Source organism: Bufo gargarizans, chromosome 9 (assembly GCF_014858855.1).
Source record: "Bufo gargarizans isolate SCDJY-AF-19 chromosome 9, ASM1485885v1, whole genome shotgun sequence".
NCBI lineage: Eukaryota > Metazoa > Chordata > Amphibia > Anura > Bufonidae > Bufo > Bufo gargarizans.
In genome coordinates this window covers 96814376-96826982 of record NC_058088.1, presented here as the reverse complement: position 1 = coordinate 96826982, position 12607 = coordinate 96814376, and the positions used below count along the sequence as shown (strand labels likewise).

Here is a 12607-nt window from a genome sequence, read left to right as displayed (position 1 = left end):
TCCAAATTAGTGGAACACTGTGCATAGCTGCCACGGGGCTTATATGGGGTAGCTCCGCCCAGTGGGAGGAGTCGCTGTGCTGCAGATGGAACCACCCTGCCGATCGTTACAGTACCCCCCTCCCAAGGGAACCCCTCCGGGGTACCCTAGAAGGGGAGGGCCGGTCGGGGAACCTGCGGTGAAACTCCCTTTGCAATTTTGGAGCGTGGACATCATCGGCCTCCTCCCAGGAATCATCTTGGGGACCATAACCCTTCCATCGTATGAGGTACTGGAGTCTCCCTCTCCTCCTTCTGGAATCCAAGAGCTCCTCAACCTCGAACTCTTCATCACCTTGGACAATGACCGGAGGTGACGGGGCAGGGTTCCTGCCCGGGAAAGGGTTAGGACGAAAAGGCTTCAGCAAAGATACGTGAAAGGTGGGGTGTACCTGAAAACGAGGAGGTAGAATGAGTTTCATCGTGTTGGGGTTGACGACCTTCTCGATACGGAATGGTCCCAGGAACTGTTTCCCCAATTTTTTAGAAGGAGTACCCAAGCGGAGGTTTTTGGTGGAGAGCCAGACGGAGTCCCCTGCTTGATATGGGGGACTCGGCCTCCTGCGTCGATCATAATAACATTTTTGTCGATCTCTAGCTCGGATAAGGTTTTCTTTAAGCTCCTTGAGGGTCTTCTGTAATGTGTAGATGTAATCTTCAGTAGCTGGCACGTTAGTAGGGATACTCATCGGAGTGACAGGAGAAGGGTGAAAACCGTAGTTCGAGAAGAATGGAGAGTGAAGAGTGGAGGCACTTTTGGAATTATTATAAGAGAATTCCGCGAGAGGAAGCAGGCGCTCCCAGTCGTCCTGGAGGTATGAGCAGTGACAGCGAAGGTACTGCTCGAGGCATTGGTTTACTCTCTGTTTGTCCGTTTGTCTGCGGGTGGTATGCACTGGACATCCGATGGTCTATCTGGAGTTTCCCACAAAGAGCCTTCCAGAACTTGGAGATGAATTGTGAGACTCTGTCCGATATCAGTTTAGTAGGCACTCCATGTAGACGGACGATGTTAGTCACAAAAACCTCAGCAGTCTCCTTTGAAGATGGTAATTTTTTCAGGGCCACAAAATGTGCCATTTTTGTTAGTAGATCAACAACAACAAGTACGGTATTATGACCTTGTGAGGGAGGAAGATCAACTATAAAATCCAGTGATACCCACTCCCAGGGTCTGGAGGGTATCGGGAGATTCATTAGTAGGCCGTAAGGTTGCTTACGATCATGTTTGCAGGTGGCACAAATCTCACATGAGGCGACGTAGTCCTCAATTTCCTGTATCATGTTGGGCCACCAGTAATATCTGCGGACTAAATCCACGGTTTTGGAGATGCCCGGATGACCCGACATGGGAGTATCATGGCATAGTTGAATTACTTGTGTTGTAACGTTTGGTGGTATGTATAGATGATTTCTCTTATAATAGAAGCCTTCATCATCCTTACGGAGTCCTGGAGGTAGATCGTATTCATTTAGGGTTAAGCAGTCCTTGAGTCTTTGTCGTAGAACTACAGTGGCGCTAATTTTTTTGGGTGGAATTACCCACGAAGGGAATTCTGCCCCTGGATGGGGATCATTCAAACGAGAAAGCGCGTCTGCCTTTCCGTTTTTTGAGCCGGGTCTGTATGTGATTTGGAAATCGAAGCGGTCGAAGAAGAAACTCCACCTCACTTGCCGAGAGGATAATGTCTTACCGGTCTTTAGGTATTGGAGGTTGCGGTGGTCTGAGTATATGGTGATTGGGTGTGTCGAGCCTTCCAATATATGTCTCCAATTTTCCAACGCGTTTTTTATTGCCAGAAGTTCCTTTTCCCCTATGGGTAGTTAACCTCGGCCGGATTGAGTGTCCGGGAGAAAAACCCTACCGGATGTAGGGGCGTCATTAATGATGAACGTTGAGATAAGACAGCTCCTACAGCATGTTGGGAAGCATCCACTTCGAGGACGTACAAGTTGTTAGGGTCAGGTATGGTGAGAATGGGAGCGGATGTAAACCTGTCCTTCAGTAGTTGGAATGCTTCCTGAGCTTCTCCTTTCCATATGAACCTCGTGTGGATGCTTGTAAGTGTGGTGAGCGGTTTTGTAGTTGCAGCGTAATTCTTGATGAATTTCCTGTAGAAATTAGCGAACCCCAAAAACCTTTGAAGTGCCTTTCTGGATCCTGGAGTGGGCCAATTTTGTATACATTCAATCTTTGACTGGTCCATCTGAATCCCCTGGGGGGAGATGATGTAACCCAGGAACGGTAGTGTATTCGTATCAAATACGCATTTCTCGAATTTTGCGTACAGGCAATGGGCTCTCAAACGTGCTAATACCCAACGCACGTGTCTTCTATGGTCTTGGATGTTGTCTGAATAAACCAATATGTCATCGAGGTAGACAATGACACAAACATCCAGTAAATCTCGAAAAATATCATTTATAAAATTTTGGAATGTTGCAGGTGCATTGCACAGTCCGAACGGCATCACATGGTATTCAAAGAGTCCGTAACGGGTGCGAAAAGCGGTTTTCCACTCGTCTCCTTTTCTGATCCTTATCAAGTTATAAGCTCCTCTAAGGTCCAGTTTGGTATAGACAGTGGCAGTGCTGAGACGTTCAATCAGTTCGTTAATGAGAGGCAGTGGGTACCTGTTCTTTACCGTCACTTTATTTAGGGCTCTATAGTCGATGATAGGACGGAGGCTGGAATCCTTGTTCCGAACAAAGAACATTCCCGATCCTGCGGGTGAAGTAGAGGCCCTAATGAATCCCTTTTTCAGGTTTTCCTCTAGATACTGTTTGAGGTGGTCTAGCTCAGGTTTCGCCAATGGGTAGATTCTCCCCTTAGGTATTTCACTTCCTGGAAGTAGATCTATGGGACAGTCGTATGTCCTGTGAGGCGGAAGCATCTCTGCATTCTTTGAACTGAACACGTCGGCGAAATCCTGGTAGTGGTCTGGTACCTGGGTGCCGCCAACCAGTAGTATGGAATTTGTAGGATAACAGGTCTCCTGGCAATACCCCGAATCTAACCGTACCCTTCCTTGGTCCCATAGTAGTGTTGGTCTATGTAGTTTTAACCAAGGTAGTCCTAGTATGATAGGGAATAGATGGGAGGGTATAATGTCAAAGGACATAAATTCAGTGTGGTTGTTTTCACAGGTCACCATTATAGGTAAGGTTTGGTTTTGAACTGGGCCTGAGGCCGAAGTAGTACCGTCAATAAAACTCACGGACAACGGGGAATTCTTTTTGATCAATGGAATTTTATTTCGCTTAATCAACAGCGTATCGATAAAATTTCCGCAGGATCCTGTATCCACCATTGCGTCAACGGTAAGACGATTTTGGTCCCACTGTAGAGTAAGAGAGGTGTATAAGTAACCCGGGGTTCTGATCTGGGGATCTACGATTTTACATAGAGAGTATCGCTTACCTTCGGACTTCTTCCGTATTACCGGGCAATCTTCTACCCCATGGCCTTCGGAAGAGCAATATAGGCAGAGATTCAGGTTGCGTCTTCTGGTTTTCTCTCTTTCTGTTAGAGGGCCCCTGAGGGCAGCTATCTCCATCTTTTCTTCAGGAGGATGCATCTCGGTTTGTCTACTGGGAGGTAGATATCCATAGAACCGCTCTGCTCTGCGTTCACGGAGCCGCCTGTCGAGGATGGTGACACGTTGCATAAGATCTTCTAGGGTGAGGGGCATGTCACCTCTTGCCAACTCATCCTTCAGTGCTTCGGAAAGGCCGAGACTGGAACTGGTTCCTAAGACTGAGATCGTTCCACTCAGTCTCCCGAGCCCACCGCGTATATTCCGCGATAAAATCCTCAACAGGTCGTCTGCCTTGTTTAATGCTCCTGATGGCGGATTCCGCCGTCAGCTGCTTGCTATGGTCTTCATACAAGAGGGCCATGATTGTAAGAAATTGGTGGTAGTTGTCTAGGACGGGGTCCTCCCTCTCCAAGTAGGTATTTGCCCAGGCTCTGGGCTCCCCCCTAAGAAAGGAGATCATAGTGAGGACTTTTATCCGGTCAGTAGGGTAGGTCCTAGGACGAAGCTCAAACATTAATTTGGAAGCATTAATGAAATCTCGGAACTGCTTGCGATCGCCTGAGAATAGTTCCGGAGGACTGACCATTGGCTCAGGTCCCTCCCTTGGGGGGTTTGTGTTCTGTGCGACAAGGTCTCGCAATGTCTGGTTCTCTAGTTGCAGGTTCTGAACATCCTCTGAGAGGTTCTCAACCTTTTGTGAGAGGATGACGATGTGTCGTGCTAGTTCCGCTGGATCCATTGAGGTTCCACTAATATGTAATGCACCGAGCTGTTTTGCGAGGATCTCAACTGCGGAATCGTGTTGCATTAACCAGTGCCCAAGACCCAGAAGGAAAGTGAGGTTATAGATCAGGTTCAGTAGTGGATTCCCAGGCGGCTCTCTCAAACAACTGAGCGGAGAGTTAGGGATCCTGACATCATACACCTGTTCCCTGCTCTGAATGTATTATTAGCGGCGAGATGCCATACGCCCTACAGGTGGATGTAGTAATTCATTTTGATGTAGGCAACAGTTATAGTCCATGAATCTTGTTTTCCATAACACACACCTCACTTGCATAAGTTATACAGAGAACAGAGTGCCTTGAATATTATTGTTTAGTTGGAAGGTACTGATAGTCCAGGTTATATTCAGCCACTGAATTCATTATACTTGCGGTAGCGTCCCGGATTGCCAGGGAGGTTAGCGGAGTGAGGAATAAGGTTCCCAGGGGTTCCGGGGTCCGGATCCAATGCCTATGGGGGAGGCTTCTGTAGCAGTATGCACGGTGCACACTCCAAATTAGTGGAACACTGTGCATAGCTGCCACGGGGCTTATATGGGGTAGCTCCGCCCAGTGGGAGGAGTCACTGTGCTGCAGATGGAACCACCCTGCCGATCGTTACAAGAGGAAGAACAGCACGACTTTAAATATCGTGCTGTTGATCATCGACAGATGGCGCCCATCCTATAAGAAACCAAATAATTCGAAGTCAGCATTTAGGCCTGACGGTTGTAGTGTATTTAGCTCGAAAATACGTTTGGCTTCTAAACGTGACATTTTTTCCACGTGGTTACCTCCTCTCCAGTCTTTATGTACCTTATCAATTGCTGAGAATGTCATGCAAGAGGGATCTTGGTTGTGAGTTGTTTTAAAATGGTATGACAGGGAATGAGTTTCGAAGCCTTTCTTTATGTTGCCTATATGTTCCGCAATGTGCTTTTTTAAAGTTCTTTTAGTCCTTCCTACATATTGAAGCTTGCAAGGACATTCTATTACGTAAATCACATCCTCTGTGCTGCATGTAAGAAATTCATTTATTCGGTGGCAATGTTTATTTGTCGTTGATCTAATTTCCGTTGTTTTTTTAGGGAACGAAGTTAATTTGCAGTTGCCACATTTACCGCAGCGATAGAAGCCTTGAATATGTGCCCAGGATTGGATATTTAAGGTACAGCTTTTCTTCTTCTGAACCGTCGGTGCAATTTTTATGCTCAAATTGTGGTGAACACAATTTTAGGTTTTACTGGTATCACAGTATTTAATGTCTTATCATTTTTCAGTAAATGCCAATGTTTTTTGACAATATTCTGGATTTTCCTAAAATCTCTGTTAAATGGTAAAATCAAGCGTAAATTGGAATCCACAGGTTCAACCTTTTTACTTTTGACTTTTTTGTCTATAAAAAACTCTTCCCTGTTCATCTCTTTAACTTTAATAAGTGCCACATTTAAGATCTCTATCGGGTAATCCTTAACTAAAAATTGGTCTGTCATGGCTTTAGCTTCCTTTTCGAATTCAGTGTTCAATGTACAATTCCGTTTGGCTCTTCGTAGCTGTCCCTGCGGGATGTTGATTAGCCAATTAGGGAGATGACAGCTATTGAAGAGGATGTAGCTGTTACATGCTGTAGGCTTCGCGAAAGTTGTACATTGTAATTTTCCCTCCTGATTTAAAATTCGTAGGTCTAAAAATTCCAATGAGGTCTGACTGGTATTTCCCGTAAAAGTTAAGTTCCACTCGTTAACGTTAATATCAACTAAAAATTGTTGCAGGGATTCCCTACCTCCCTGCCAAATAAAAGATATATCATCGATATATCTTTGCCAGAGCACCTGACTCGTCCCCAGCTTGGGTTGAATGTTTTCATATTCCCACTGTGCCATAAAAAGATTGGCATAGCTGGGGGCGAATCTGGTGCCCATGGCCGTACCTTGTGTTTGAATATAAAAATCTCCTGCAAAGTTAAAATAGTTATGTGTTAAGATAAAATTTATTTGATAGCTTTGTATATATGGGGATTATTTATAACCATTTTTTCTGTCCCTATATAGACATTCCATATATCACAAAAATTATATGTAACCATAATGTAATGTTTGGGATCTAAAATTATCATGTTTGGTTATTATCTTCCTCCATAACCATATCAATAATATGTGTATCTAAATTATGAATACATATTGAAAAGACTGCGTCTTTTTCTTCCCAATAGTTGTATAAAAAGACGCGGTAGAACCGCATGGACTCATCTGTTAGATTGATATATATTGCACTTGATGTGATTCCAGAGAAACCGCTATGGTGTGCACCTTAACAGGATATGGAGGATTTTATAAATGGAGAGCCCGTAATTGCTTATATGTATATACGGTTTTATACTAACATTTTATTTTCATTTTGATGCTCTTTACCTATATGATGTACGTATCTAACTATATGAACGATATGACTGACAATATGCCGGATATAATACAACAGACAGTCCTATTTGATCCTAATTCTTATAATCCGAATTCCGAACCAGTTTTTCCTTGTCTCCTATGCCCTATAAAGACGGAATACGAACAGGGGGCCGTTAACCACTGAGGAAGGGGTCTGCTTTGTAAATCCCCGAAACGCGTCTGGTATCCTTCCCCCCACCAGGACAAAGTGGGTCTACAAGTCCGAGAAGCCTGGAAGCTATCATCTGCGGGCCAGAGCAATTACCGTAACCATCGGTATTGCACCACGCAGGTAACCCAAACCGCGTGCAACAAACTTTCTAACTGGCGCCAAATTTGAAATAAGCTACCAACCCTTGAGACCGGTATAGTATACCAACACACCGTGTCGAGGAATCACCATCCAGAAGCCTCGGGTAAGCACTTGTACATCCCACTTGCAAGCGATCGCACCACTACAGCGGGACGCCGCTGTGCGTACTAGCAGCCAAACTGTCACATAACATAGGCAGTTAGCTGCATACGCTTGGGACCCTGATCCCTTTTGCTTGAGACAATCACTTAAAGACTGTTTGCCGGAACGGATTATCACACACAGAACTTTTACTTCAGGAGATCCAACTAGTGAACGCTTTCACAGTTGCTGCATGAACTTTACATTCTAATCATATCCATCGGGATCTTTATCAATTTATTCATCTATCTATTGTATTTAATTCTCTTTTATTCACCTTATTGTTGTTATTATCATTGCCCATCATCGATAGTACCGTATCTCCTTTATTCAATTTTAGTATAACCTTGTTATTTTATTGTACTATTGATATTTTATGACATTTATTGTACTTTTATTGTCTCAAATAAATTCAAGATCCCTATACTTTTAGTGAGTGCCCCACTTTAATTCCTTATATTTATCCTCCTTTTCAGACTGGGTGCTGTCTGTTAGTGGGTGCACCCGTTTTGGATCCCCTTCTCATTTTAGTGTGACATTTCCTTGCATTCAACTTTTCTTTAAAGTGTTTTATGGGCCTGGATTTTTATGGCATGATGTGTACTTGGTTGATGGATCTGTCATTCCCTCCCTTATCCAATACAACATTTCCCCCTACCCGAGACAAACTCAGGTATAATGGCTGAGCTTGTTAGTAGTGAATAAAAACAAGCCTGAGAGGCTCATTCAGTGTCAGAGCTTGGAAGCTGCATGACCTGTGGTGGCTGTGCAAAGCTTGAACCCCCTGTGTTGGATTTGAAGTACTTAGGTAAGAAAAACGGATATATAGTTAGCACCCAGACGGGCAAAGGGATTTTTTTTTCCTTACATGAGGATGCTCGAAAGTGTCTAATGAACTTTAATGACCTGTGTTGTTTGGACGAAAATAAAAGTTGTTTGGACCCGAGATCTGTGAGTCATTGTCAGCCACACCACAAGCACATGAACCAGCAACAATGTTAATACTTTCCGACTCGACACTAGGGATGAGCGAACTCGAACTGTATAGTTCGGGTTCGTACCGAATTTTGGGGTGTCCGTGACACGGACCCGAACCCGGACATTTTCGTAAAAGTCTGGGTTCGGGTTCGGTGTTCGTCGCTTTCTTGGCGCTTTTGTGACGCTTTCTTGGCGCTTTTTGAAAGGCTGCAAAGCAGCCAATCAACAAGCGTCATACTACTTGCCCCAAGAGGCCGTCACAGCCATGCCTACTATTGGCATGGCTGTGATTGGCCAGAGCACCATGTGACCCAGCCTCTATTTAAGCTGGAGTCACATAGCGCCACCCGTCACTCTGCTCTGATCAGCATAGGGAGAGGTTGCGGCTGCGACAGTAGGGCGAGATTAGGCAGATTAACTCCTCCAAAGGACTTGATTAATTGATCGATCTGCAGCTGTGGATCATTGAGCTGCTGATACTCAATTGCTCACTGTTTTTAGGCTGCCCAGACCGTTTGTCAGTCACTTTTTTCTGGGGTGATCGGCGGCCATTTTGTGTCTTGTGGTGCGCCAGCACAAGCTGCGACCAAGTGCATTTAACCCTCAATGGTGTGGTTGTTTTTTGGCTAAAGCCTACATCAGGGTGAAGCTGTCACACCAAGTGCATTTAACCAGCAATAGTCTGTTTATTTTTTGGCCATATACTACATCAGGAGCAAGCTGCGCCTGTCACCAAGTGCATTTAACCCTCAATGGTGTGGTTGTTTTTTGGCTAAAGCCTACATCAGGGTGAAGCTGTCACACCAAGTGCATTTAACCAGCAATAGTCTGTTTATTTTTTGGCCATATACTACATCAGGGGCAAGCTGCGCCCGTCACCAAGTGCATTTAACTCTCAGTAGTGTGGTTGGTCAAGCTGTCATACCAAGTGCATTTAACCAGCAATAGTCTGTTCATTTTTTGGCCATATACTATATCAGGGGCAAGCTGCGCCTGTCACCAAGTGCATTTAACCCTCAGTAGTGTGGTTGGTCAAGCTGTCACACCAAGTGCATTTAACCAGCAATAGTGTGGTTATTTTTTGGCCATATCCCAGTCTAATTCTGTCAGTAAATCCATACCGGTCACCCAGCGCCTAAATACTAGGCCTCAAATTTATATCCCGCTAAATCTGTCGTTACCGCTGTACTGTTCTGGCTGGGCAAGTTATTTAGTGTCCGTCAAAGCACATTTTTTGTTCTGGGTTGAAATACAATTCCCAATTTAGCAATTTCATAATTTAGTGGTTTCTGCTATATCAGAGCTATTTGAAATCTATCCCTAAAAGGGTATATAATATTCAAGGTGCACATAGGGTCATTCAGAATAACTTCACACACACGCTACTGTGCATTTCCAAGTCTAATTCTGTCAGTAAATCCATACCGGTCACCCAGCGCCTAAATACTAGGCCTCAAATTTATATTCAGCTGAATTTGAATACAATACATTGGGCCAAATAATATTTTTGTTGTTGTGGTGAACGATAACAATGAGGAAAACATCTAGTAAGGGACGCGGACATGGTCGTGGTGGTGTTAGTGGACCCTCTGGTGCTGGGAGAGGACGTGGCCGTTCTGCCACATCCACACGTCCTAGTGTACCAACTACCTCAGGTCCCAGTAGCCGCCAGAATTTACAGCGATATATGGTGGGGCCCAATGCCGTTCTAAGGATGGTAAGGCCTGAGCAGGTACAGGCATTAGTCAATTGGGTGGCCGACAGTGGATCCAGCACGTTCACATTATCTCCCACCCAGTCTTCTGCAGAAAGCGCACAGATGGCGCCTGAAAACCAACCCCATCAGTCTGTCACATCACCCCCATGCATACCAGGGAAACTGTCTGAGCCTCAAGTTATGCAGCAGTCTCTTATGCTGTTTGAAGACTCCGCTGGCAGGGTTTCCCAAGGGCATCCACCTAGCCCTTCCCCAGCGGTGAAAGACATAGAATGCACTGACGCACAACCACTTATGTTTCCTGATGATAAGGACATGGGAATACCACCTCAGCATGTCTCTGATGATGACGAAACACAGGTGCCAACTGCTGCGTCTTTCTGCAGTGTGCAGACTGAACAGGAGGTCAGGGATCAAGACTGGGTGGAAGACGATGCAGGGGACGATGAGGTCCTAGACCCCACATGGAATGAAGGTCATGCCACTGACTTTCACAGTTCGGAGGAAGAGGCAGTGGTGAGACCGAGCCAACAGCGTAGCAAAAGAGGGAGCAGTGGGCAAAAGCAGAACACCCGCCGCCAAGAGACTCCGCCTGCTACTGACCGCCGCCATCTGGGACCGAGCACCCCAAAGGCAGCTTCAAGGAGTTCCCTGGCATGGCACTTCTTCAAACAATGTGCTGACGACAAGACCCGAGTGGCTTGCACGCTGTGCCATCAGAGCCTGAAGCGAGGCATTAACGTTCTGAACCTGAGCACAACCTGCATGACCAGGCACCTGCATGCAAAGCATGAACTGCAGTGGAGTAAACACCTTAAAACCAAGGAAGTCACTCAGGCTCCCCCTGCTACCTCTTCTGCTGCTGCCGCCTCGGCCTCTTCTGCTGCTGCCGCCTCGGCCTCTTCTGCTGCTGCCGCCTCGGCCTCTTCCTCCGCCTCTGGAGGAACGTTGGCACCTGCCGCCCAGCAAACAGGGGATGTACCACCAACACCACCACCACCTCCGTCACCAAGCGTCTCAACCATGTCACACGGCAGCGTTCAGCTCTCCATCTCACAAACATTTGAGAGAAAGCGTAAATTCCCACCTAGCCACCCTCGATTCCTGGCCCTGAATGCCAGCATTTCTAAACTACTGGCCTATGAAATGCTGTCATTTAGGCTGGTGGACACAGACAGCTTCAAACAGTTCATGTCGCTTGCTGTCCCACAGTATGTTGTTCCCAGCCGGCACTACTTCTCCAAGAGAGCCGTGCCTTCCCTGCACAACCAAGTATCCGATAAAATCAAGTGTGCACTGCGCAACGCCATCTGTGGCAAGGTCCACCTAACCACAGATACGTGGACCAGTAAGCACGGCCAGGGACGCTATATCTCCCTAACTGCACACTGGGTAAATGTAGTGGCAGCTGGGCCCCAGGCGGAGAGCTGTTTGGCGCACGTCCTTCCGCCGCCAAGGATCGCAGGGCAACATTCTTTGCCTCCTGTTTCCACCTCCTCCTACTCGACTTCCTCCTCCTCTTCTTCCACCTGCTCATCTAGTCAGCCACACACCTTCACCACCAACTTCAGCACAGCCCGGGGTAAACGTCAGCAGGCCATTCTGAAACTCATATGTTTGGGGGACAGGCCCCACACCGCACAGGAGTTGTGGCAGGGTATAGAACAACAGACCGACGAGTGGTTGCTGCCGGTGAGCCTCAAGCCTGGCCTGGTGGTGTGTGATAATGGGCGAAATCTCGTTGCAGCTCTGGGACTAGCCAGTTTGACGCACATCCCTTGCTTGGCGCATGTGCTGAATTTGGTGGTGCAGAAGTTCATTCACAACTACCCCGACATGTCAGAGCTGCTGCATAAAGTGTGGGCCGTCTGTTCGCGCTTCCGGCGTTCACACCCTGCTGCTGCTAGCCTGTCTGCGCTACAGCGTAACTTCGGCCTTCCCGCTCACCGCCTCATATGCGACGTGCCCACCAGGTGGAACTCCACCTTGCACATGCTAGACAGACTGTGCGAGCAGCAGCAGGCCATAGTGGAGTTTCAGCTGCAGCACGCACGGGTCAGTCGCACTACAGAACAGCACCACTTCACCACCAATGACTGGGCCTCCATGCGAGACCTGTGTGCCCTGTTGCGCTGTTTCGAGTACTCCACCAACATGGCCAGTGGCGATGACGCCGTTATCAGCATTACAATACCACTTCTATGTCTCCTTGAGAAAACACTTAGGGCGATGATGGAAGAGGAGGTGGCCCAGGAGGAGGAGGAGGAGGAGGAGGAAGAGGGGTCATTTTTAGCACTTTCAGGCCAGTCTCTTCGAAGTGACTCAGAGGGAGGTTTTTGGCAACAGCAGAGGCCAGGTACAAATGTGGCCAGCCAGGGCCCACTACTGGAGGACGAGGAGGACGAGGATGAGGAGGAGGTGGAGGAGGATGAGGATGAAGCATGGTCACAGCGGGGTGGCACCCAACGCAGCTCGGGTCCATCACTGGTGCGTGGCTGGCGGGAAAGGCAGGACGATGACGATACGCCTCCCACAGAGGACAGCTTGTCCTTACCCCTGGGCAGCCTGGCACACATGAGCGACTACATGCTGCAGTGCCTGCGCAACGACAGCAGAGTTGCCCACATTTTAACGTGTGCGGACTACTGGGTTGCCACCCTGCTGGATCCACGCTAC

The 12607-nt window shown here is 47.1% G+C and overlaps 1 protein-coding gene across 2 annotated transcripts in view; it reads left to right on the top strand.

The window, feature by feature from the left end:
* The window catches only part of SH2D1A (SH2 domain containing 1A), a 146207-nt gene that overhangs the window by 53828 nt on the left and 79772 nt on the right, over positions 1–12607 (top strand). The window contains exon 2 of one of the 2 annotated variants that reach the window (XM_044268735.1): positions 5430–5509. The exons of the other annotated variant lie outside the window; for it this stretch is intronic. The gene's annotated coding sequence lies outside the window, so the exon portion shown is untranslated. The remainder of the gene's footprint in view (positions 1–5429; positions 5510–12607) is intronic. 2 annotated transcript variants of the gene reach the window in all.